The 25,743-nt window shown below is 48.7% G+C and overlaps 1 long non-coding RNA gene across 11 annotated transcripts in view; it reads left to right on the top strand.

The window, feature by feature from the left end:
* LOC140627755 (uncharacterized) overlaps positions 1 to 25,743 on the top strand; it is a 291,600-nt gene that overhangs the window by 166,662 nt on the left and 99,195 nt on the right. For all 11 annotated transcript variants that reach the window (XR_012026370.1, XR_012026361.1, XR_012026366.1 and 8 more), the window contains one exon: positions 20,689 to 20,837. This is a non-coding gene — a long non-coding RNA (uncharacterized lncRNA). The remainder of the gene's footprint in view (positions 1 to 20,688; positions 20,838 to 25,743) is intronic.

Below are 25,743 nucleotides of genomic sequence, written 5' to 3'. Positions count from 1 at the left end.
GTCTCTTCATCTAAAAAAATTAGGGGGTTGAAATAGTTCTGTGTTTCCCAACAGGTATCTAGACTGCTAGTCTCATGAAGTGCTTTTTCCACATGGGTCTACAGTTCACTGTGTTTGGGGAGTGTTGCATTTGCTAGCCCATCCTATAGAGCCATGATACACATTGGCATATCACAGGCTCTGGGAAGTCTGGCAACCAAGAAAACCTGCTAACTTTCCTTTACTCAGCTTTCCTCAAGCTTTTGTCGCCACACCACCTTTCTAGAGCTGGAGCATTATTAGAATCTTCTGGAAGCAACATTTGTGGAATATCCTTTGGGTAACACTGAAGTGGATGATTATCCAAGGACTGCGTTGCTCTAATAAATGGTGATTTTGCTGAAGTTACTTCTGAGGGAAGAGGATGACATTTGTCTCAGGTCTGCATCTGCCATGATAGGTGCCCAGACAAAGGGCATTAAACAGGGGGTTCAATAAGAAATGGGTAAATTATATAGAAAATATAGCTAGTTTAGATGCAGGTAATAATTACCAGCCATGAGAGGAATCCAGATTGTTCCCAGAAAGAAATGAGTGCCAGGCTTTGATGGGGAGAGCATGTTAACCACAGTAGTGATAGATACTTCTGTGACCTATATGTCTGTGCTACTGGTCATGGTAGTTCAAGACCATTCTCAATTGATTTTCCTTTGGGAAAGTTTACCTCAGGGACTCTAGACTCTAGGGGGGGCAGGAGGAGAAGCTGCCCCACTCATGTTCCTTTCATTGCATATAAGGCATCACTGGCACTTATAAATGTTGGATCTAAGTAGTTCTGCCATTAAATCAGTTCTTTTATATCTCTGGACCATGTCCTGGACAAGGCAGAAGGCTTCGTGGCACTGGGTGTAAGGCCTGGCCTGCTATATTCCTCAGCTGGGTCTTGCATTAGTACTGATTGCTGGCAAGGCCTTCGGCCCAGGGCTATGTTTTTCTAATCAAGAAGATCAATTTAGCGCTTGGGAAAGACTAGTCAGCTGGGCCACATTACTTTCCCCTCCTGGTAGAAATAACACAGGCAGAAACAGTGGAAGCTTCTGTGAATGGTTTTTTAGGAAGCACCAACTCACTGATGCCCTCTCCTTCCCAGGCCCTCAAGGCTGCTCACTGGAGTTCACCAACACACCTTCTTCCTATCCTGGGTCTGATGGGAGAGACTGGATCCCCTTGCCTACTGGCATCTTCCAGCGCCTCTATCAGGGGAAAAGGGAAGCAAAAAGCAATTCCTGATCCCCCAAGCAGGAAGACTGGGGTTTTATGTACTTTATCAGAGCCCCTTTTAGGAAATATTTCACTTTCTACCTTTCTACTCTATAATGCCATTACTAGGAGTTGGGATGTATTGAACACTCACTCTACTACATGGCAGTCACTGTGCTGCATGCTTTCCGTGCACTGGCTCATTAACTCCTTATAATGATCCAACAGGGGTTAGTATTAATATTACCCCTAATTTGCAGATGGTGAAACCGAGGCAAAAATATTATAAGTTAACTTGCTCAAGGCCATGCAGCAAGGAGATAGCAAAGCTGGGACTTGACCCAAGTCAGCCTGGTTTGCAAAGTGCCTGCTCTTGACCATGACACCACATAGCATCTCTGTTAGTTGTTTACCCATTTGACTCTACCAGAGGTAGTGGGCTCTTTGAAGGCAAGGACCATGTCTGGTTCATCGCTGGACCTGGCATCTAGTGAGTGCTGAGGGGAGCCTGGTAGTCAGTACAAGGCTGCGTGTGTCAGAACATTAGGTTCACTTGTCAAGGGTATGGGGGAAAGTTCTCTGCCATGAAGCCTCAGAGAAACAAGTGCATCTGCTCCTTACTTCCCAAGAGTGGCATCTCCCAAAGATAATTACTGTGGACTCTCAGCTGTTGGAGCTCAGAGACTACTCCACATCAGCTCGGGCTGTTTCCCAAAACAAGTTTGCATTGTTTTGAAACCATGGTGCAGGACGCCCAGAGAGCAAATAGAAGTTGATCCTCACACAACAGGCAGTAACTAAGGCACCAAGAGTGCGTGGGACAGCTCTGGGGGGCTGAAGGAGAAGCTGGCTAGTGCTGAGGGCATGCGCATTTCAGACAGGAGCCCACCCCTGCAGGAGACAGTGAGACAGCACAACGCAGTCAATTGAAGCAGGAGCCCTGGGGTTATGCCTACCCTTTAACCCAATAATTCTCTCTCCTGAGACTTTATTCCTCAGGAAGCATTTCAAAAGAATTGAGAAGATACATGCATGGAGATGTTCATTATGAGATTGGCTGTAGTAATATAACACTGAGAACAAATGAATTGCCCAGCAATAAGGGGTGGTTAATTAAATTATGGCATATCCATTCCATTGCATATTATGAGGCCATTTAATATGTTCTTTCTGAAACCTGCAGCAGCCTGAGGAATACATGGAACAGAAGGTTTTGTAAAGGAAGAGGTGTCCATGTATTTACATTGCGATCTTGCAACTTAAAACACCTTCCTGCTTAAATGCCCAAATATAAAGAGCCATGTTACAGCGATGGGATTTGGGTGATTTCTATTTTAAAAATGTCTTGATCTTTGTTATATTGTTTTCACATTTCCAAATGGAATAGCGTGTGTGTGTGTGTGTGTGTTAGAGGAATCAGCACATAATTTCTTCCCAAAACTAATTCTATTTGCAGTGGATTTCTATATCTACTTGAGAGTAAAATTGTATATATATGAGCAACAGGGACAAGAAGAAGACAGGTGCTGGTGCCACTTGATGCATGAGCAGGACCATGACATGTTATTAAAAAGAAGCCTGGATCCTTCCATGATACAGCTGCCTATTCAGGAACCTTTGAAATGGATAAGGCTGTGGCATCTGGTCCATTGTTGCCATTCCTATATTGCCAGCCAGCCATCATCTTAAGTCTTTAATTTGCAAGTGGTTCCTGCCTATCAGTGAACAAGGAAGAATCCAGAACCTTTCTCTCAGATGAACAAAAATTCCCCAAACAGGAGAAAAAAGCTTGTCCCAAGTTCCAAGCTTAAATGCCCCTTGGTATTGTCAGGGTTCCCATAGACAGAGAGCTCCCCAACCCCCGCCATCAGAAGGGTCCCCTTTAGTCCAGAGGTAGCAGAATCTGGAACAGAACAATTTTGGAGAGGCAGCAGGGGTGACCCCCATCTCATGCAGCACTCTTAGTATGGAAGTTTTGCTTGGCCTGGCAAATATCACCCTTGTGCCACTTCGTCCCACCTCCAAGCCTGACACATGGGTAATTACACCTGTGAACTGTGTGCAGTGAAGTTAGCAGAGGTTCAAAGCATTTGGCTTTCATATCTCCCCACCACCCGCATCCCTGCTACCCTCTTCATAATTGGCACCTTTTCAGATATTCAGCTTGGAAGAGGTGACAGTAGCCCCTCACATCACCATGCTAATTCACACCCAGGGGCAGGTAAACCCAGGGATGAGCAGATTGGTGGGGGGTGGGGTAGAAACCAACTGGCTGCTTTAAGTTGAGGCCTTTGGTATTCCCATTTCAAACCATCAGTCCACTGACCCTTTTTTTTTTAAAGATTTTATTTATTTGTTCATGAGAGACACAGAGAGAGAGAGGCAGAGACACAGGCAGAGGGAGAAGCAGGCTCCATGCAGGGAGCCCGATGTGGGACTCCATCCCGGGACTCCAGGATCACAACCTGGGCCGAAGGCATGCGCTAAACTGCTGAGCCACCCAGAGATCCCCTGCACTGGCCCTTTTTAAAGGCTGGGTTGGGATGTAGAAGGAGATAGATGATAGATAGATGATAGATAGATAGATAGATGATAGATAGATAGATAGATCGGTCCATTCTGTCTCTTATTGCTCCTCACAGCCAGGGCCAGTATAAGGAAACTAATGCTGAGAGGTGAAATGACCTGTCCAAGGACATGTAGCTAGAAGTGACATTGCTGGTGCCTTACCCCAGTACTCTTGCCTTCAAGGCTGATGCTTTTTAGTAGGTGGCCTCTGGAGAATACGTTCTGATGTGGGCATGTTGTAATGACATATCCTAATGCCACTGGTGTATCTGCAAGTCTTGGGTAAGTATAGTGTATGTCCATCTGCTTAAGGAGATGCATTGTCCAGCCTGGCATGCACCTGTCCTCACCAAGTTCAAGTGTTGCCCTAAAAATCCTTCACAAGCCCAGTCCCACAGCCCTTGCCGTTGCTCTGTTCAGCTCTCACCTCTTCTGGCCTCATTCCCTCATACCAGTCCCTGCTTGCCCTTCAGTTACTATTTTTGCTCTTCTTTTTATTTGAATGTCTTTAGTTGTAAATATAACAAATAAACAGGAGTACCTGGGTGGCTCAGTGGCTTAGCGCATGCCTTCAGCTCAGAGCATGATCCCAGGGTCCTGGGATCAAGTCCCGCATCGGGCTTCCTGCATGGAGCCTGCTCCTCCCTCTGCCTGTGTCTCTGCCTCTGTCTCTGTGAGTCTCTAATGAATAAATAAATAAAATCTTTAAATAAATAAACAAACAAAAATGTACATAGCCAAAACATTACAGATGAACGCATTGCCATAAAGCCAACACTCATGTAACCACCATGCAGATCAATAATGTTGCTGGCACCCTAGACACCTCGCACATGTCCTTCCCAAGCACCATACCCCCACTTACATGCAGACCCCTAAGCACAGTGCTTTAGCTTTGCTTCTTTTATTTTGAAACAAATATAAATGAAATCACGCAATATGTATTCTTTTGTATATGGCTTCCTTCTATTGTTTGCAAGATTGATCCATGTTATTGATATAGTACATTTCCATTACCTCAAAAAGCTCCCTCATGCCCTTTTGCACTCAAACCCCTCCACCCCAGCCCCAGGCAAGTACTGATCTCTTTTCCATCACTATAAATAAGTCTTGCCTTTTGTAGAATTTCATATAAATGGAATAATACTCTACCTAGAGTATTTTGTCCCAAGCTCGCTTGCTTTTTCTTTCTTTCTTTCTTTCTTTCTTTCTTTCTTTCTTTCTTTCTTTCTTTCTTTCTTTCTTTCTTTCTTTCTTCTTTCTTTCTTTCTTTCTTCTTTCTTTCTTTCTTTCTTTCTTTTTCTTTCTTTCTTTCTTTCTTTCTTTCTTTCTTTCTTTCTTTCTTTCTTTCTTCTTTTTCTCTTTCTTTTTCTTTCTTTCTTTCTTTCTTTCTTTCTTTCTTTTCTTTCTTTCTCTTTCTTTTTCTCTTTCTTTCTTTCTTTCTCTCTTTCTTCTTTCTTTCTTTATTCTTTCTTTTTTTTTTTTGCTTACTACAACTTTTTGAGCCCATTCATGTTGTTGCATGAATCAACAATGAATCAACAAGGTTCCCCCCCCCCCAGTGCTGTGTAGTATTCTATTTCCTGGAACTATTGATGACATTTGGGTTATTTCCAGTTTTTAATTATTAGAATTGAAGCTGCTATGAACGTTTGTGTACAAATATCTGTGTGAACATACATTTTCATTTCTCTTGGCTAATACTTAGTAATGGAGTTGCTGGGCTATATGGTTAGTATATTTTAAACTTTTAAGAAACTGCCAGAGTATTCCATGTGATTATGCCATTTTGCATCCCCACAATGGAAAGTTTAAGAGATCCAGTTACTCTACGTCCTTGCTAATGATTTTTATTGTCTAGATTTTCAATTTTTACCATTCAAGTAGGTGTGAAGTGGTATCTCTTTGTGCTTTAATTTGTATCTCCCTGATGACAAACGATGGAGAGTATATTTTCATGTGCTTGTTTGGCATTCATATGTCTTCTTTTGTGCAGTGTCTATTTAAATTGCCCACTTTTAAATTAGGTTGCTTGTCTTGTTATTAAATTATAAGTGTAATTCATAGATTCTGGATATAAATCCTTTTTCAAATATATGGTTTGCAAATTTATCATTTAATTTTCTTGTTCATTCTCTTACAGAGCAAAATTTGATGAAACCCAGTGTATCATTTTTTTCTTATATGGTTCATCCTTTTTGTGTCCTATACAGAAAATGTTAGCCTATTCCAAACTTGCAAATATTTCTCCTGTTTTTCCCTTAAAATTGTTATAGTTTTGCTTTTATATTTAGATTTATGGTCCATTCATATAAATTTTTGTAGATGGTGTATGATAAAGATTGAAGTTCATTTTTCCCTATATGAATATTCAGTTGTAATCACACCATTTTTTAAAAAGTCTCTGCCATCACCTATTGAATTACATTGGCTCCTTTGTTGAAACTCAATTGTCCAATGTGTCTGAAGCTATTTCTGGACTTTCTATGCTTTTCCATTGATCTGTTTGGCTACCCTTACGACAATACCATACTTACACAATTATTCCATCTTTATAGTGAGCCTTTAAGTCTGTTGGCATAAGTCCTTCAATTTTTCTCTTAATTTTTAAGCATTTTATTTATAAATTAACATTTTTGTACATAGTTCTATCAATTTTGACACAAATATAGATTGGTGTATCTACCCCATAAGCAAATTCAGAATAGTCCAACCTAGGGGCAGCCTAGCAAGACAGAAAACTTTTAGATCATGACTATTCTACTCTAGCCAAATATCACAGGAAAAAGCTGTGGCCCCACCAACACCCACACCATCATAGACTGAATGGGGAACCTAGATTTCCACCCTTTCCAGTCTCTAATGAGGCTCAGAGAAGGCTGAGTGGGGAGCTAGGATTTACATTCACTTTAGCCAGTAGCAACATAATTTATCCCACTGTAGTGTCAGTGAAGACCATCTGGGGAGCCTGAACTTCCAGCCCCATGAGGAAGTAATGAGGCCCCCCGAAGGGCCTGCTGTGGCCCAGGAGGTCTAGTGGAGATTCAAGACATTCATCACCACCCCGTGGTAACAAGGTCACTACCCTACTCTGTAGTGTTGGTGGAAAACACGGAGAGCAGTAACAAAGCACCTTCCAGCCACGTAGGGATTGGTGGAAGCCTGGTTGGGAGCTGGAACTCCCACCCCTGCCCAGCAATGACAAGCACAGAGATTGACTAGGGAACCGATACTTTTAAGTACCTTATGGCAGTAAAGAGGTGGCACTTCATTCCCTCTTCCCAGGCTGCATTTATCCTTGTTGAGGTTTGTAAGCCTCTTGAATCTGCAGTTTGATGCCTTTTATCAGTTTTGGAATGTCTTTAGCCACTAGCTCTTTGAATATTTCTTCTACTCCCATTTTCCCTTTCCTTTCCTGTTTCCTCCCTGGATGCAAATTACACATAGGTTAGATCTTCTCATTCCATCCTCTGTGTCCCTTTCTGTTCATTTGCTTCTTTGTGCATATTTTATTTTCTTCTAACTTATTTTCCAGTTACCTAATTCTTTCTTCGGAAAATCATCTAGAGCTAGTTTCTATTGCTTACAACTAAGAACTCTGAATAATATAGGACCAATAAGTCCTTGTAGAGAACCTGGAATATATCCTTCCTTATCTTCTCTACAACCCAACCGTCCTTTGGGGTCCACCACAAATCTCCTGTCTTCTAAGAACCACATCCTAAATATTCCACTCATTCACACAGTATTTCCTAAGTATTTGTTGTGAGCCAGGCACTGTGCTCAGTGCTGAAGGTGTAGAGATAAATTAGACCCTGTTCATTTACTCAAAAAGTTATCATTACAATGATAAAATGGACAATGAAAAAAATCGATAAGAGCTGTACTAGAGCCTAGGTGAATCCCTGGCTCGTGGCTGCCTGTCCATGATGAAGAAATCAGAGTTGAAAAGTTGGGACTTCCATTTTATATAATAGGGGATGAGCCTTCCCACTAAAGAGAGCTAACACTTCTAGTTAAAACATTAAAGAATAGTTCTTCTAAAATATGAAAGGTCTAATAAGATAATAAGGATTATGGGGGCAAGATCTGAAATGACACAGAATCAGAAAGAAGAATGCAACCTTTGGGGCCTTTATATAAGGAAATTGATAGGAAGGATATTGGGTAGCTCACAGAATTGCTGGGAGGATTAGAGAGTCAGGCTTGTTGGCTAGATAGCCGAATCCACAGACAAAATCATGGTACAGAACCAGCCTGGTGAAAACATCTCTGTTGGCAACACTGAGTGATAGACTTTGTAGTTTGTCCACTAACATCATCATCAATGATGGCACCACGGATATAGTTGCTCCAGATAATGGGATACCATGGCAGATTCTCTGCTGGCCCTGCTTGTCTTCATTGATACTGACTCAAAATCTAATTGATAGGGACACCTGGGTGGCTCAGTGGTTGAGTGTCTGCCTTTGGCTCGGGTCATGATCCTGGGGTCCTGTGATCGAGTCCCGCATCAGGCTCCCTGCGGCCAGGAGCCTGCATCTCCCTCTGCCTGTGTCTCTGCCTCTCTTTGTGTGTCTCCCATGAATAAATAAATAAAATCTTAAAAAATATCGAATTGATATATTGTGCCCCCACTTCAAAAGGAAGCTAGCAAAGTAACTGGTACTTTCAGCTTCCTCAAAGTCCCCAGGAAAGGGAGTTAGGATGCTGGGCAGCCAGAAGGAGATAGATATCCACCACAGGCCCAAATTGGATTGCATGGCATTGATGCAGTTGACCTATCTGTGGCAATCTGGCCACTCACACCCACACTCTCCCAAGTCATGTGCTAAGGAGCCCTTCTCTTGTGTGTGTGGATCATGTGAGGAAGCTGGCCTTTCTAGGTTCCTTTTCTCTGCCACATTTCCTATCACATCCAAAGGTGTGTGCTCCCCTTGGGAGTAGGAAGCCAATGTGCCTCAAGACTTAATACAGAGCTCCTTGCCCAGAACATGAATCCCAGCCCACATCCTTGCTGTTATGCCTTTTTAGCACATGCAGTGGTTTCCTAGGGCTTCTCTACAGTATCAAGGCTCAAAATCAAGAGCTTCTCTTACTTATGGAGCTTAAAGTTCTAATCCCACAAGCAGAGCAATTGTCTTTGTTGAAACTTTGGAGGGGTGGGGTGCAGAGCAGGGGACAGTCGAAGTCCTCTGCCCCTCGCATAGTAAATGATGGCAGCCAACTCTGGGGCTTTGGTGTTTACTGTGATGTTTATGTCGTTATTTGATTTCTTGGCATTCAAAATCCTCATTAATATACATTTGTGCCTCCCTGTGGAAATAAAGGAGCGTGTTCTCTGTGTATGTACTCACATTTCTTTATTTAGCCTGGCACCTGCCTTCTTCCCCAGCATGTTAGTTTAGCATCTGTGCTGTTCCCTTGCAAATCTCCAGAGCTTACAATTCTTAGAGAAAATGGTTTCTTTTTCTCTAGGAAGATTTCTCTCTTTCCCCTAGACTATTCTCTAAGGCTGAGCTCTTACATCACAGGTGGGTGAGATATGCCACCGACTTTAGCAGGTAGGGCCACTGAGGGCAACCCCCACCCACTCCAACCAACCCTAGTTACCAGCTCTGTTAGCCCCTCTTAGCAGAGAGAGGTGTCCCAGGCCAGAATGACTGCTGGTTCTCTGGACCCTTTCAGGTCAAGCCCAGAAAAGTTCTAAGGATGACTCACTTGTGAGGGTTCCTGTCACCTGCACAGGGCAAATAGTTTATGCCAGCTATGCCCCAGGCCAGCTGTGGACGAGAGGAAAGGTGTCACTGGAGCATTCCCAGGTATTTGCCACTCACCAGGCCCCAAGAGAGCTGGCCATCGGGTTCCAGGAGTTAACAAGGAGGGACCGAGACTGAAAGTAACCCTCAGGAGCTGGGCCCTGGGCCAGGGGACTTCCCGCATGGATTACTGGCCTCCCAGCTGGGTAGTGGGCACTTGGGGCCAGTCCTTACAAGAATCTGCTGTAGGGCTGGGAACAAGTTGTCAAACTGGCCACTTGTTCAAGTCTTCATCTCTGGAGGTGACCCAGAGGAGATAGCATTATTAGGCGGTTGTGTCCGGCCAGGCTACAGAGGAGCCAAACCTACAGTTGCATCCTGGCTTTGCCATGTACTCACCTTCTGACTTCGGGCGGGTGGCCTCCCATTCATTCATTCATTCATTCATGAGAGACACAGAGAGAGAGGCAGAGACACAGGCAGAGGGAGAAGCAGGCTCCATGTAGGGAGCCCGATGTGGGACTTGATCCCAGGACCCCAGGATCATGCCCTGGGCCGAAGGCAGACACTCAACCACTGAACCAACCAGGTACCCTGGGTGGCCTCTCTTATGTCACTCTTATCTCCTCACCTGGTAGATGGAAGGGATCAATGAGAATGTCCACCAGGCGGGTAGGGTAGTGCCTGACCCACAGTAGGTGCTCAATAATCAAAACTCATTGTCATGAAAACAATACTGAACATGAAGACTGGAATTTGAGCCCAAACTACTCCAGTTCTGATGGGAAACCACGTTCCCCTTTCTTTGCCCCAGGGGTATGGAGAAATAGCACATGCCCTGCCTGCCTCCTCAGAGCTTGCTAGGCGAGTGGAAAATGAGAGAAAGAACACTAAAGGGCTCTGACTCCAGCCAAGTGTGGCCTCAGTAAGAAAGAATAGAACAGGATAGAATTAGGAAGACAATCGAAAACAATGGAAAGGAAGACAGAGTCCTAATTAGCCAAGGTGGTGAAGATCATCAGAACTGAAGTAGACAGAATGCTATCAAGCTGGCTGAGAGGACACTCAGGGAGAAGTGCTGAGAAGTCAAGTGGATTTTTTTTACCCACTGAGGCCTGCCCTCTCCTGGCCCCGGCCTGGCCCCCGAGCCCAAGCCCAGAAATCCTCACGCGCGGGCCTGGAAGAGGGGAGGCTGCCCTCCTCCCCTGGCTTCCCAGTCGTGCAGCCTCCCACCTCTCCTCTGGGTTGTCCTCTCTTCCCCTGCAAGCAGACAGCAGTCCCCGCCACCCGCGGATGGTGATTGTGAAGGCGCCTTTGAGACTATAGAGCATTGGTAGAGAAGTGGAGCTCTGTTTTTGGGAAGTTGATTGTTTTTTTTAATGGAAAGCTGATTTAAACCCAGCTAATGTTTTGCACGTGCTCAACCCCTGCTGTGCCTGGCTTCTTCGGGGGGCGTGTTGGGTTGCAGGGCTGGAAAAGGGAATTTGTACCTATAGGGAGGGTGTGAGTGTGTGCATGTGTATGTGTGTGTGCACGTGGGTGTGTGCATGCAAGTGTGTATTAGCTTTCTAGGCCTGCTGTAACAAAATACCATGAACTAAGGGGCTTCGACCACAGAGATGTACCGTCTCCCGCTTCTCGAGGCCCGAGTCTGAGATCTGGGGCCAGCAGGGCTGGCTACCTCTGAGAGCTGTCAGGAGATTCTGCTTCTTGCTTCTCTCCTAGCTTCTGGTGCTTTCCTTGCAGTCGTTGCTGCTCCTTGACTTCATCCCCACCCCCACCCCCACCCCTGTCTCTACCTTCATGTTCACGCCACATTCTCACTGTGTGTCTCTCTCCTCCTCATGTAAGGACACATCACATCGGATGGGAAGTCCACCTTACTCCAGCCTGACCTCATCTTAACTTAGCTAATTATATCTGCAACAACCCTGTTTCTACATGCAGTCACCTTCAGAGGTACTAGAGTCCAGAATGTCACCATCTGAGTTTAGGGAGGGCCGTGAGTCAACCCAGAACAGTATGTGTGTGTTTCAATGAAGCAGTGGCTTTATTTTATTTTATTTTATTTTATTTTATTTTATTTTATTTTATTTTAAAGATTTTATTTATTTATCCACGAGAGACACACAGAGAAAGGCAGAGACACAGGCAGAGGGAGAAGCAGGCTCCCTACTCAACCACTGAGTGTCCCTATGAAGCAGTGCCTTTGAAAGGCACCTGAGTCTCGGCTTTCTGAGCCATTGGGGCCCCTCCACTCTCTCTGCTCTTCCATGTGTCCCCTCACCCCCCCAGCAGTGATGACATGGGTGAAATGATGCTTGGGTCCCCAGGGACCCGGTAGCTGAAGGAAGAGCTGCCGAGCCATGGAACCCTGCACTCCTGCCTGCTCAGACTGGGACAAAGCTCCTGCTACTCTTTGAACTAACTCCATTCTGTTCCCCACTGATGCCAACAGCCCCCTTCTCTGTGCTGCTCTGGCCTGACCATCTTCCCAAGGAGCACTTTCTAGCTCCTTGACCTCTGCGGCCCTGCTGGGCCTGGCCTGTCACATGCCTCCCTTAAAAGGGATTTCAGCTGGGGACAGCTGGTGTGACCCAGCTGCCTCTGAGATCTCGGCACGGGTGTCTCCAGGGCAGGCCTGGGTCTGCATGACCATGGCATCTCAAGGGCGGAAGCTTTGGGCAGGTACAGGCTTCCCCTTCCTCTGCTTGTGCAACCCAGCAGTAGATCAGGCCTAGGAATGACATAGCACTGTCTTGCCACCCCCTGCCATCCCTGCTCACTTCTTTTTTTATTTTTTTAAGATTTTATTTATTTATTCATGAGAGACACACAAAGAGAGGCAGAGACACAGGCAGAGGGAGAAGCAGGCTCCCTGTGGGGAGCCCAATATGGGACTCGATCCCAGGACCCCAGGATTACGCCTTGAGCTGAAGGCAGCCGCTCAACCACTGAGCCACCAAGGCACCACCCTGGTCACTTCTTGATCCAGAGACTTTCCTACTGACAATGCTGAACAGAATCTGGCCCCATCGTTCCTGTGCTGTGGCTGCCAGGAAGCTCAGAGCCAAGCAGATTTTGGTGTCAGTGGTCTCACCCAGGGGCTCAGTGAAATGACCTCTCCCTTCTCTGCATGCTGCTGACTTGCCACTCAAAAGTTAGATTCCAGCACTCTCTTTAATCTGTGTTTGCATTGGAAGCCACTTCAGATCTTTAGAAAAGTATAAATATTAATGTTGTTTTTCTTACTGCAATGCAGTGGAAAAAGAGAGGTGTCTCCTTGACTTTATTTATAAACAAGGTGGTGAGCTAGTAGGAGGAGTCTTCACAGGATGTGGCCAGTCTGATAAAAAGGGCTCTGAGTATAGTGTAAAGATCTGGGGTTGATTCCCCGCTCTACCACTGACAAGCTATGTAAAATCAAGCAAACCACTGTATCTCCCCAAGCCTCAACTTTCTGGAAGGAGGGGGCCTCCACCTATCCCTATGCCTCGGAGACATGGGACCTTGCAGTTATGTCCTCCCCTGACACATTCTCTGCCAAATGGGCTCATGATCTTTTTCTTCTTACTTTAGGAGGCTCTTGTGGGTACTGATAAGATCAAAAAAATAATCACCAACACTTTTTAAGTCCATATTGTGTGCCAGATACTGTGCTAAACACATTCTCTGTATTATTTCATTGAATGCTCACAACCGCCTGAAGAGAGGTTCTATTATTGTTCCCACTTAGCGGAAGAGGTAACTGAGGCCCAGAGAGATGAAAAACACAGTAAGTTTCTGACTCATGGGGTCTGAGTCCTGATTACCTGCTCTAATCCGCTGCATATCTTGCCTGGCACAGCACAAATAAAGCTCAAGAGATGGTGTGATGGTTTTGTAGATGATAAGCTACGATCCAAATCCAGAGGAAGTGCCTATATTTTCATTTATTCTAGGACTTGGCTCCCCCATCCCGGAAGTGTAGAGGTTGGCCTTAAGTTCCCTTAGGTCTCCTCCCTCTCTGACAAGCTCTTGGTCTGTGTATGTCTTGTGGAATATGCAAACAAACAAACAAACAAAAAAAACCCAGGTACACAAAGGTGTTGTTTATTGTACTTTTTAAGTGATCATATTCATTACCAGGGTAAAGTGATACTCATGTTAGAAGTTGGCATGCTGCTTATGGTTTTGGCTGCGTGGTTTGATTATGAGACAAAAATCACAAAATAGCCTGGCACCAACCAGAATGTTCTAGATGTGTGTGAGGCCCATTTCCCAGCGACCTACCAAAAGTCTTGGCTTTCCCCACCCACAAAAGCACGCGTCACTACCGGAGAATCAGAGCTTGTGCCATCTCGGCATCATGCCGAGCCTACTGGGGCTCCCGGCTCCTGCAGGCTTGCCTGCAGACCCTCCGCCCAGACACAGGGTGTGCAGAGGAAGACAGTTCACCCAGAAGCACCAGTCTTTAGCCGTCCAATGGGTGTGCCTGGGAGGAGTGCTGGTTTCTCAAAAGTTGCCCCCTTTTAGGGAACGGATGAAGTTCAAGTTCCTTTGGTTTCATCCTCAGTATCTTCTAGAGTCTCCAGCACTGCCAGGCGTCCTGGCCCCCCGCCCTTTGGGCCATGTAAACTGAGGCCGTTTCAGCCCCTCCTACTGGCTGCTCCCTGCGGGTCTGCCCGGGCTCTCGGAGCCTTGAGTCACTTGCACACGGGCCTGGGCATGTTGTCAGCAGGAGCTCCCAGTTACGAGGCTCTGAGGCAGACTAGCAGCCTGCAGCTGGGCAGGTGGGACACAGCAGGCAGATGTCTGGGTGCTGAGCCGTAGCAGAGGGCCTCTGATGGGAGATGGGGCAGGAAGGGAGCCAGAGTCCAAGTCTGGGACCCAATCCTTGAACTTAGTTCTTGTTCCCTTGACGGCCTGACATGGGGCTCCCGCCAGTTCGTCTGTGCCTCTTTCCAGTGCCGGGACCCAGTCTGCTGGGATCCCTGCCTCTGCCTCCACTTATCCCTGCCTTGCAGTTATCTCCTCCCTTGAGGGATTCCCTAAAGAGCCCCTGCGAGAGATAGCACTACGGAGGGCATTCAGTGTGTCCCTGGTAGAGCGGCCCAGGGCCGGTGCAAGAGCCAGATGCCTGTAGTCCCCTCCAGCTTGGGGTGCTTGCAAAGACTTTGCTGTGTCCTGAATTCCACAAGGGAAGGCCTGCAGTAGAAATGGGAGCCATGGTGTCCTTTGCTTCGTGAACAGGAGGTCTGGGCAGAGGGGGGCCAGCAGCTCCCTGGTGTTACTTCTCTGCCAGCAGCTGCTGGGCTGTGCCAGCATCCCCCTCTGCTGACCACACAGCCACCAAAGTGGGCTCCGTTTGGCTCAGCTTCCCTGGGGGTTTTGCAGGGCCATGGATTCCCAGGGCTTCTCCCTAAGCAGCCTGGCAGATTGAGCCATTCAAGCCTCTTCCCAATTTCCCACTGTCCCTACTGCTCCAGCACAGCTCAGACCATGTTGCTGCCTGTGCAAAGCTCTGTTTGGCCCCTCCGTGTCCTGGAGACCCAGTGCAAAGCCAGGTGCCACCTGCGGAGGCCTCTGTGACTCGTGTGCAGCCTGTGTGCAGCCTGTGTGCCCGGCCTCTTTTCTCAGGCCCTAAGCTACTCCCTCTGGCCTACCTGAGATGCTGCCCAACAGCAGCCTCTACTTCTCTCTGCCCTGGCCTAGCCTGGCCTGCCCTTCTCTTCCCAGGTCCGAGGCAGCCTAACCCTTCTTTTATGCTTATATGGAGCTTTGCTTTGTATGGAGTAAGTGCCTTTGACATAACTTTTCATTTAATTGGTTGCCCATGTCAGCCTGACAACATAGGTGTAGTTGTTACACGTCTGTTTTATGGATAAGGTACCAGGCACAGACAGGTTATCTGCACACCCACCACTAACACATGACCAGACTGGAATCCTTGCTTAGACCTGACTCCCGAATCCCTCTTCCTTCTCATCTGTTCCTCTTCCACTCCTTAAGGTCCACCTCCAACCTTTCTTCTGGAACCACCGTCCCCCCTCCATACCCACCTTCCTGCCCGCACTGCTGGGTCAGAGTCCTTGGACGCCCCCGTTCCTGGCCTCCCACCCTCACATGTTCCCCCAGCACCTAGCCCAGGCTCTGCAGGGCCCAGGCCAGAGCTTGAACACCCTGGTGGGAGTTAGGGGTCTGCCTGGGCAGGCCCAGGCTCTGGGAAGCCGTGGGGTAGAAGCATGCAGGCTCTGCCTTGGTCAACCTCCCTTGCCTTCCTGCCGTCTCGCACCTTCTGTGTGCAGTGTGTAGTAAATCCTGTGAGCTAAGGCACCAGCAGAAGCTGCTGCAGTTCTACAGATCCAGGGGACTTTTCTGCGACCATATTGTCCCATTGCTCCATTCAGCTTAGTTCAAGGCAATTGGAGTTCTCAGCCTCCTCCTCAGGACCCAGGGCCGGGTTTCCAGGGAGCCTAATGCCTCCCCCAATCTTCTCCCCACTCCCCTCAACCCCATGCACACTCCCCCTTTCCTAGGTCATGAGCAAGGCGCCCCCAGCCACACTGGGCAAAGTCCTACTGATTCCAGCTAAGGAGCTAAGGGTCCTAGGAGATTGAATCTGAGAATGAGGCCACACAACACACACACACACACGCGCGCGCGCGCATGCACACGTACACACATGCACACACGCACACATTACTCTTTTCTCTCAGGTGCTGCTTCTGTGTGTGAGTGACGGCACCCCACAGCCACCCACTCCAGTGGTCTGGTTATCTTGCTTCTCTTGTTTTACCCTGGAGTGTACTTTCAGCTTTCAGTGGAACTGGGAAGGAAAAAGCTTTACCGGAGGAGCACTTAACAGAATTAGGTGCACTATTTGAAGGCTCTTTTAGGAGCTGGCTTATGGCAGTGATTATACAGAAGTTGGGTGAAGCAAACTACGCATAGCTCTGAGAACCAGAGATACACTCAGTCAAGAGGCCATTGAAGGGACCGCACCTATTCACCTCAAGGAAAAGAGGACCACAATGGGGTCCTTTTGTTGTCTTTTTTGCCAAAATGTTTCTTAAGTGCTGTCGCTCGTCAAGGTGAACTCAGATTACTTGCTGGCACAGGAATTTGAGAGAAAATAAAGATTAGCCTTGAGTATCTGGGCCTGACAGTTAAGAGCTGCTCTTTGTGACAGACAAACATTGTTTGGTCTGGTGTCTTCCTTTCATCTTGGGGGCTGGCTGCCGGGGATTGATTTATCTGGGAGAATGTGTTCAACCTGGCCAGGTCTACTGGAAGTAGCAGAGCACATGCATTTTAAGCCCTCTGTTGAGGGAGGATGATAGAGCAGCCCCACGCACCCCCCCCATCATGACCAAGTTTCTTTTAGAGCAGGGACCCCACCATGTGACTACCCATTCTGCGGTGGAGCTGGAGCTGCCATTTGGCAAGGCTCTCTGAAATGGGCTTCACCTGCTTCACCTTTGCGGTGGCAGCCACGGTGGCTAGGAGATGCATTATGGGAAGGTGCTTGAGTGCCAGGCTGCTCACAGGGCCCCCGAGGAGAGCATCTTCCTTTCTGCCCTGAGAGTAGATGGATGGGGAACCCTGTCAGGATGACGATGGCCATGGCATGGCTCCTAGGAAGCAGAGGCCATCCTACTGCTCTCGGAGGCCCCAGGACTGGAGTAGATGGCAGATAACTGGGTGCTCGCCCTTTGCCAGTGGATCCTGAAGCCTCTGGGACCTGGGAAGGGCAGAAAGATATAGGCCTCCCATTCACCAAGGACTCTGCTCTGCATAGTCAAAATAGCTAGTAACAATGTGACTTCTCCCCCAAATTCAGCAGACTCCACAGAGGCCACCATGACGTCATCCATCCCCAGGGGGCTTTCACACATTTGGGCTATTTTTGTAATCAGTAATAAAAAGCCCCTGAATTAGTCATGCCATACATAGAAATATGTCTCATTTCACTCCTGTATCCTCACCTATTAATGCAACCAACGGAAGGTGGCCCTGTGTTGGCAAATTGAACTTCGATTAAACATTAAAAAAATACCCTTGCATCCCGGGTATAAATCCCACTTGATCAAGGTGAATAATCTTCTTAAAGTACTGTTGGATCCCATTACCTAGTATCCTGTTGAGAATTTTTGCATACGTGTTCATCAAGGATATTGGTCTATAATTCTCCTTTTTGGTGGGGTCTTTGCTTTTGGAATCAGTAATGCTAGCCTCATAAAAGGTACAGCCACTCTGAAAAACAGTGTGGAGGTTCCTCAAAGGGTTAAAAATAGGGCTACCCTACGACCCAGCAATTGCACTGCTGGGGATTTACCCCAAAGATACAGATGCAGTGAAATGCTGAGACACCTGAACCCCAATGCAATGTCCACAGCAATGTCCACAATAGCCAAACTGTGGAAGGAGCCTCAGTGTCTATCGAAAGATAAAGAAGCTGTGGTCTGTGTATACAATGGAATATTCCTCAGCCATCAGAAAGGACAACTACCCACCATTTGCTTCAACGTGGATGGAACTGGAGGGTATTATGCTGAGTGAAGTAAGTCAATTGGAGGACAATCATCATATGGTCTCACTCATACATGGAAGATAAGAAATAGTGAAAGGGATTATAAGGGAAAGGAGGATAACTGAGTGGGAAAAATTAGAGAGGGAGACAAACCATGAGAGGCTCCTAACTCTGGGAAACAAACAAGGGGTAGTGGAAGGGGAGGCGGGCAGGGGTTGGAGTAACTGGGTGACGGGCACTGAGGGAGGGCACTTGACGGGATGAGCACTGGGTGTTATGCTATATGTTGGCAAATTGAACAATAAACAAACAAATAAATAAATAAATAAATAAATAAATAAATAAATAAATATTTATAAATATAAATATATTTTTAAAGAAGGAAAGTGGCCCTGAGGAGAGCTCCTGAACTAGGCTTCTGCAGTGGCCCGGCCTCAACAGTCCCTTAGTCCCTGGCTCAGGAGCTGGGCAAGGGGTGGCCAAGGCTTTGAGCTCTGTCCTTGAGGAGCCCACCATCGATGGTCTATCATGCTGAGTGCCCGGGACAGGGGGCCCCAAGGAGGGCTGGCTCACTCAGCTTGAGGAAGATGACTTAGGAGAGTGGCTGGAAGGAGTGAGATTTTGCCAGAGGAAGAGGCCCTGTGTACTTACATTTGGGAAGGATGTGGTGGGGGTTGGTGAGGGTCAAATGTGACCGGGAGGGTGGAGAACAGCATGGTTAGTGTGTCTGGAGCTGAGGCTTGGTGGGGTGACAGGGCCCACCTCCTGGAGCTCCCCTCATAGGAGTATCTCTAGGGCAGCATAATGACAGCAGTGAAGGCACATGTGGGAAAGACTCCCTTACCCCTCTGGTCTCTCAATTCTGCAGGCTTGGGAGCCCCTGGTATCCAAGGGCCATGGATACTGTATGGATATTGCTATGTCAGCAAGTCTCAAACTGCCTGAGAGGCTGCTGAATGCAGACGACTCCCAGGGAGGCTCCCCCAGAAGAAGGTTAACCCCTATGAGCACCCATCTCTCTTCACATGGGCTGTGTCTGACACTAAATAATTTCCATACCACCCAAACCTGGCAAGGATCTTGAGCAGTATTGTGTCCTTTCCTTCTCATGCATTCAATGTTTCTGATGGGGTCACCCATGAAGAAAGTGTGTCTTTGGGGGTTTTTCTGGAATGTCTCTGACATCTTGGGGGCAGAGGCATCACCCGCCCTACCCAAGTTGTACATGAAGTCAAGGCCAGGAAGGAACATGTCAGAGAAACAAGGCATCTCATATATGGTTCAGGCTGGCAAGAGAAGAAGCAATGTGTCTTGTGGCTGCCAATGACAGAAGTTCTTTGTGAAGAGAGTACTGAAGCCAAAATGTGTTAACTGAAAAGAAGGTGAGAAAGCAAGCAAAAGAAGTAGGTTCCCACCATGCAGTCAATAGCCCCCAGTGTAGAGAGTGATGGGAGCCACAGCTAGAAAGACAAGACACAGAGAAGAGTGGAGGGCCAAGGTTTAGAAAATCCCCTCTGGACCAGCCTGACACCTGCAAGGCCATGGTGTCCGGAGCTTCCACCGTTGTTGGGAACCCCAGGGCTTCCCCCAGCTTGTGGAGTCCTTTGGAGCCTGCCCTGGTTCTTATTACATGTTGCAGGTAGGCCCAGACCACCTTGCCTAGGGGCCTAGACTAGAGCCTGCCACCCCTGTCCCTGGACTGGACCAGGTAGAGCTATACCTGCACAGAGAGCCCTGGTAGGCCTCAGGATAAGCCCTGGGGCAAGATGACTTGTAGAGCTCCCTGGAAACCCAGCCTCATACTGGGGGCTGTAGAGCCAAAAGATGGCAATTGGCCACAGGGCTGACTCTGGCCCAGGGAGCTGAGTGATCCCAGCATCCCAGGGAATGTGGTCCTGCAGCATCGTGCTCTCAGCCTCCCAGCTGGGGCAGGCATTCCCTGACACATGGCGGTCCAGGCTTTGCTTGAACCCTCCCCCGTGACAAGAAATTCTCCTCGCTAGGGGCACCTGGGGGGCTCAGTTGGTTAAGCATCTGCCTTCAGCTCAGGTCATGATCCCGGGATTCCAGGATCAAGTTCCCAAATTGGGCTTCCCACTCAGCGGCAAGTCTGCTTCTCCCTTTCCTCCCTGCTCATGCACTCTCTCGCAATCTCTGTTTCTGTCTCTCTCTCTCAAATAAGTAAATAAAATCTTTGAAATAAAAAAGAAGAAAAGAAATTCTCCTCTCTGGATGTGTGATGAGAAACAGGCCTTTCTGGTTCCAATATCCATCACCCAGCAAGGGGCCTCAGCATCACCCAGGGGAAACCTACTCCCTCTTCTTTTGCATGAAAGGTCTTTGGCCATCCAAAGCCTACTCTCTGCCCCTCCACACCCTGCCAAACACGCACACTTTTCCCCAGCTAAGCAGTGGGGCCACCAGGGAAGGGGCCAATCCAGAGGAGGCCTCAGGGCCTTGGGACAGGTGGGCGGTCAGGCAGGTGACTGGGGGCTTCTTCAGTCATACCTTGAAGTCAAGGTTACAGGCTCTGCCTTGACTGGCATCCAGGGGAATGACGAGTTTCTTTCTCTTGCCTCCTCTCTCCTTCATGTTTCCTTACCTTTCCAGATGTACATATGTGATTAGAATCCACTGACTATAGTAGAACTGCCAATTAAGAAGAAGAAATTGCCAGCCCTGGCTCAAGCGCCATCTTTTCCAACACTCAAGGCAAGTGGATCGCCAGAACGTGCAACATGATTGCAGGTGCATTTAGGGTGAGTATCATGTCACCAGTACTTTCTTATCCCTGCTAGGCTGGTGGTCCTGAGGGGTACAATCTGGCCTCTGCCGGCTGGACACAGTCTGCCTCATTTGCCCAACAACCTGATGTTTCCTGGGGCCTTTGGATGTGGCACTCCCAGTCTGTGCCAAGTGCCTGTTTTCCAAAGGGTGAGGCAGGGCCTTTGGTCTTTGGAATGAGCTTGGGATCTGGCGAGCTGACTCCCCTCAGCTTCATGGGTGCAATGAAGGCAGAGCAACTAGAGCAACGTGACCTTGGGAACAAGTCCCACGTGCTTGGACTCAGGCATGCATGCAGTTAAGTTAGAGGGGAGCAGAAAGCTCCAGGTAGGGGCTGTGGCTTGACTAGACAGGAAGGCAGCAAGGGGCCATTTCATGTTTCTATTGGAGAAGGAACACACAGTTAGGGCTGTCAGCCTCTGGAGGTAGTCAGAAAATGTCTGTCAAACTGCTCTGACTCAGCCTCAGTAGGCCCATTGGTAGAACAGGAGCAGTGGGATGGCAGGGTTTGGTGGCCTCCAAACCTCCGATGGTCCGTCACTACAGCTGTGTTTCCCTAGGCCGCGCCCTCACCCGGGAGGATCTTTTAACTGGTCAGGTAAGAAAGAGTCCAGCTGCCAGGTCACAAGCCCTGAGCCCAGGCCTCGGAGTCACTGTTGACAAAGGAGCCAGGCCTTCTGTCCCCTCACATCCTCTTTTCACAACCGTGGGGCTCCATTTATTTATTTATTTTTAAAGATTTTATTTATTTATTCATGAGAGACACACAGAGAGAGGCAGAGACACAGGCAGAGGGAGAAGCAGGGAGCCCGACGTGGGACTCGATCCCAGGACCCCAGGATCATGCCGAGCCAAAGGCAGACACTCAACTGCTAAGCCACCCAGGCACCCCAGATTTCCTCCATTTAGAAGGAGAGTGAGAACTCTCCATCTAGATGCTCAAGCAGTCTAGTTTTAAGTCTGTGAAGATTTCTGTGGAAAGTCACAGGACAGCCCTGTGGGCCTCATAACCCCTTCAGAAGGAATGAGTGGGTGGGTGGAAAGACCCAGAGCTTATTTCAGGGTTAGGCATTCTGCTTAAAAGTGTGTGCACAGATGTGTGTGTGTGTGCATGTGTGTGTGTGTGTGTGTGTGTACACGCATGCACGCCCCATCCCTGCGGGGTCAGGATCACTGCCCCTATAGAATAGAGAGGCTCAAACTGTACAGATTATGAAGTTCTGTTGAAAGTGGGTTTTTGTGTGGGAATTAGATCCTGGCTTGGGGACGGCACTCTTCAGCTCTCAAGGAAAGGAGCCCTGTTCAGTGTGCGAAATGTGATGGCTACCATAGTGTGCGGGGACACTCGGCAAATGGCTTCTGCTAAAGCCTCAGTTTTCCCAGCCATGACAGAAAGGAGGACAAGTGATGTTTAAGGCCCTACAGCCAAGCCAATGTGGGAGTTCAGATTTAGGACTTATTAGTCATCTGTTCCCTGCCCCCTGCCCCTGCTGTCTGCCCCCTGTGGAAGTGGCCCAGTGCGGCCACATAAAAGTCCATGTGCAGAAATACTTTGTCAGGCCCCAGGCCTTCTCTAGGGGAGAGTCCCAGCCTGTGGTCTAGGGAAGTAGGAGCAAAACAGGAGCCTGAGCCAAAGGCATGGCTTTTGACCACTGCTCACTTTAGCCCAGGGTTGAAAACAGTATCTTTGAGACAGAGGTCTTTGTAGCCTGGGCCACTTCCCCATCTCCCGGAAGGAGGGCCCGACCGCCCTCTGGAATCCTGTTGTATGTCCTGTGCAGAATCACCAAAGCGGAGGGCAGTCCCCCTGGGGAGCTGGTTTGTGGAATATGTGCGTTTTTTATGAAACGTGGCACAAGCAATTCTATGCTGGCTGTCTGCAGAATGAACCTACAGGAAAAAAGCTGTCTTTGCTACCAGAAAGTTCAGCTAGACATTTAATGCTAACGACTCACTTTCTCAAATGTGGAATTTCTTTATTCCGTTCTAAGTAAATGACTTTAATGACTTTAGGACCACCAGCCAGACTGTGGGAGAAAGAAGCCCCTCAGTCGCCACCACCTAGGGCCCAGCAGGCAGTGCGCAGGCAGCAGGCACAAAGTTCCCCTTTCAACTCTCCAGGATCCAGAGAGATAAAGGGCCACAAACAGAACCCTCCCTGCAGGGGTAGATGGCTTTGCCCATTAGCCAAGCCGACATCCCCCAGGGAACACCTGACACTTGGCAAGGCATTTCTGGAAATGGAGCTGTAGGTGACCTTATTTGGCCCTTTTTTCTGGAGGCCATTTGCCCCTTTCTGAACTCCACTTGACAAGTCTGTAGCCTCTTGAAAAAATTGCCAAAAAAAAAAAAAAAGAAAAAATTGCCAAGATGCAGCCGCAGCACTTTCCCGCCACTCGTGACTCCTGTGAGCTGGGACCCACACCTCCACTGCGACAACATGGCACACCCCTTCCCCTGCATTTCAGCTTCACAGCACAGTGAAGGATGGAAGATAATCATCTGGGTCCTATGGATGAGAGACCGAGACAGCCATTCAGTGGCAACTCCAGCTCCAAGCTTTGAGTCCCAATTTGTGTGTGGGGGGGTCCCCCGTGAAAGCCTTCTCCCACCACCTCTCGGCTAGCCCGGGAGTCTGTCCCAGAAGCCTGATCTTCTCAAGCTTGCCAAAGTCTTGGTTTTCACAGAGAGCATCCCTCTGGGCTCTGCACACAGGGGGTGGGGTGGGTGGTGCTCAGCAGCCTCTGAATAGTGAGGCCCTGCTGCTCTGGGGAGCCTCTAGTGCTGGAGGCAGGGTCTGGGAGCCCAGCCAGCCTCTGGCAGCAGGGCTCGGGAAGCTGGGTGGGGCAGGGGTGTGGCGGCAAGGGCTGGGAGGAGCAGAGTCAGGGTCAGACAGTGTGGAGGAGGGAGCCAGCCCTGAGAAATGGCAACGAAGAGGAGAAGATGGAGCCCAGATGAGATACTTTGAGGAAACAGAATCTGCAGAGCTCAGAAAGAATTGGCTGTGGAAGCAAAGTAAATGGGAGATATCCGAGGTGACTCACGGGCTTCTGACTCAGGCTGTTGGGTGGTTGGGGGTGCCGTTTCGTAAGAAAGGGAGCCCAGAGGGAACCGTACTAGGCGGTGGGGGTGGAGATGCTGAGCTCGACTGTGGAAAGTTCATAGAGTTGTGAGATGCTCGTAAGGCACTCAGAGGGGGGTGCCCATTAGGTGATTGGGTGTCCAGGACTGGAGCTCAGGGTAGAGGGTAGGTCTAGGCTGGGGATGTTGATTTGGTGGTCACTGGCTTCTAGACTTGTTTCGGCCAATGTGGTGGCTACTAGCCACATGTGGCCATTTAAATGTTAACTAATTTTAATTTAAAAAGGCTGAGCACAGAGTTTCTGTGCGGGACGATGAAAAAGTTTTGGACATAGATGGGTTGCTAGGTGCACAACAGTGCGAATGCAGCTAAGATCGTTGAATTGTGCAGCAAAAATGGCTAAAATGGCACATTTTATGTCACATGTGTTTTACCACAACTTTAAAATAGAAAAGAAATGAGATTGATTACAATTAAAAATTCAGGTCCTCGCTCACACTAGCTGTACCTCCGGTAGCTCGACAGCTGCATGTGATTCGTGGCTACTGTATTGGACAATGAAGACAGGGAGCGTTTCTACCACTGCAGAAATTTCTATTGGGCAGCACCGCGAGGGAGCCCAGGAGCAGCAACCAAGCACATTCCAGAAAATACACGTGGCTTGCTGTTGCCTCAAAATAGTCCATGCTTTTCCTACCCCTGGGCCTTTCTCCATGGGGGGGCTCTCTGCTGGGAATACTCTTGTCCAAATGCTGCCCAGGGTCTCTGGACCCACGCAGCCTCTTCTCATCTGGCTATGAATCCAGAATCTCCTAACCAGAGAGAAACAGAATCAGGTGCTGGTGGTGTTTCAGATTAGGAAGACTTTTTACAGATTAAGACCTGCAGAAGGGTTTGCCCGAGGGTATGCTCTGTACCCTAGTGTATATATGGTACTCTGTCCAAATCTGGGAGTGCCAGGCTTCTGGAACCCGGAAGAGAGGAACTGCATAGTGGCCTTGGGGACAGGCATGAAACTCAGAGAGGGGCCAGGAATAAAATGGGGTCTCAAGGGGGACAGGCAATGGAAGAGGAGAATGGAACACGGCAAACCCAGTGACGGGGAGCGCTGGGTCCAGCGCTGTGCAAGGCTGTGCACGGGGGCAGTGCACTTCCAGCTGCTCGTGGTTAGGGACAGAAGGGGCTGGGACCACAGGTTGGCCCGGCTACTGCGCTTGCACTTGGAGCTCCGCTCTACTGAGATGCTGCCAGTGGCCCCACACGGGGGCTTGGTTGGCTGCACTGACCCAGGCTGTGGTTCTTAGCAGCACCCTGTGCTCTGTTAAGATGCAGCCCGTGCCCCTGGGAAGAGGTCTCCGTGAGCCCGCGTTCAGCTCTTTGTCGATGGGCGCTCCATAGAGACATGGGCCAAGCCTCCAGCTGGAGCCCTGGTTTGGGTGGAACCAGCCAGCAGCCCCCTCGCAGCAGCTTCTGCTCTGCCAACCCGGGCTGTGCTTCCCTGAAGAGGGGCACTCTTTGGGGCAGGGGGATGCAGCCAGCGACCCCTTGCAGCAGCTCTTTCTGCTTCCTTCCCCCGGGGTGCAGTTCCTCAAGGAGCTCTACTTGGTGTGGACATAGGGCGAGTCTCCACGCAGACCCCTGGTTGAGTTCAATGCAAGCAGGTTTCCCTTGTAGTGGCTACTTCTGAGCTTATCCAGGTGCCGTGACAGCAGGCGACGCTGGCAGGTAGAGCCTGACTTTTTCAATGAACGGTTGGAGCGTACTAGCGAAGCGTTGCTCCATCATGATCCGGCTTAGAG

This window comes from Canis lupus, chromosome X (genome assembly GCF_048164855.1).
Source record: "Canis lupus baileyi chromosome X, mCanLup2.hap1, whole genome shotgun sequence".
NCBI classification, from domain to species: Eukaryota; Metazoa; Chordata; class Mammalia; order Carnivora; family Canidae; genus Canis; species Canis lupus.
Note: the sequence above shows the minus strand (reverse complement) of the source record. Positions and strands in the feature narration are given on the sequence as shown.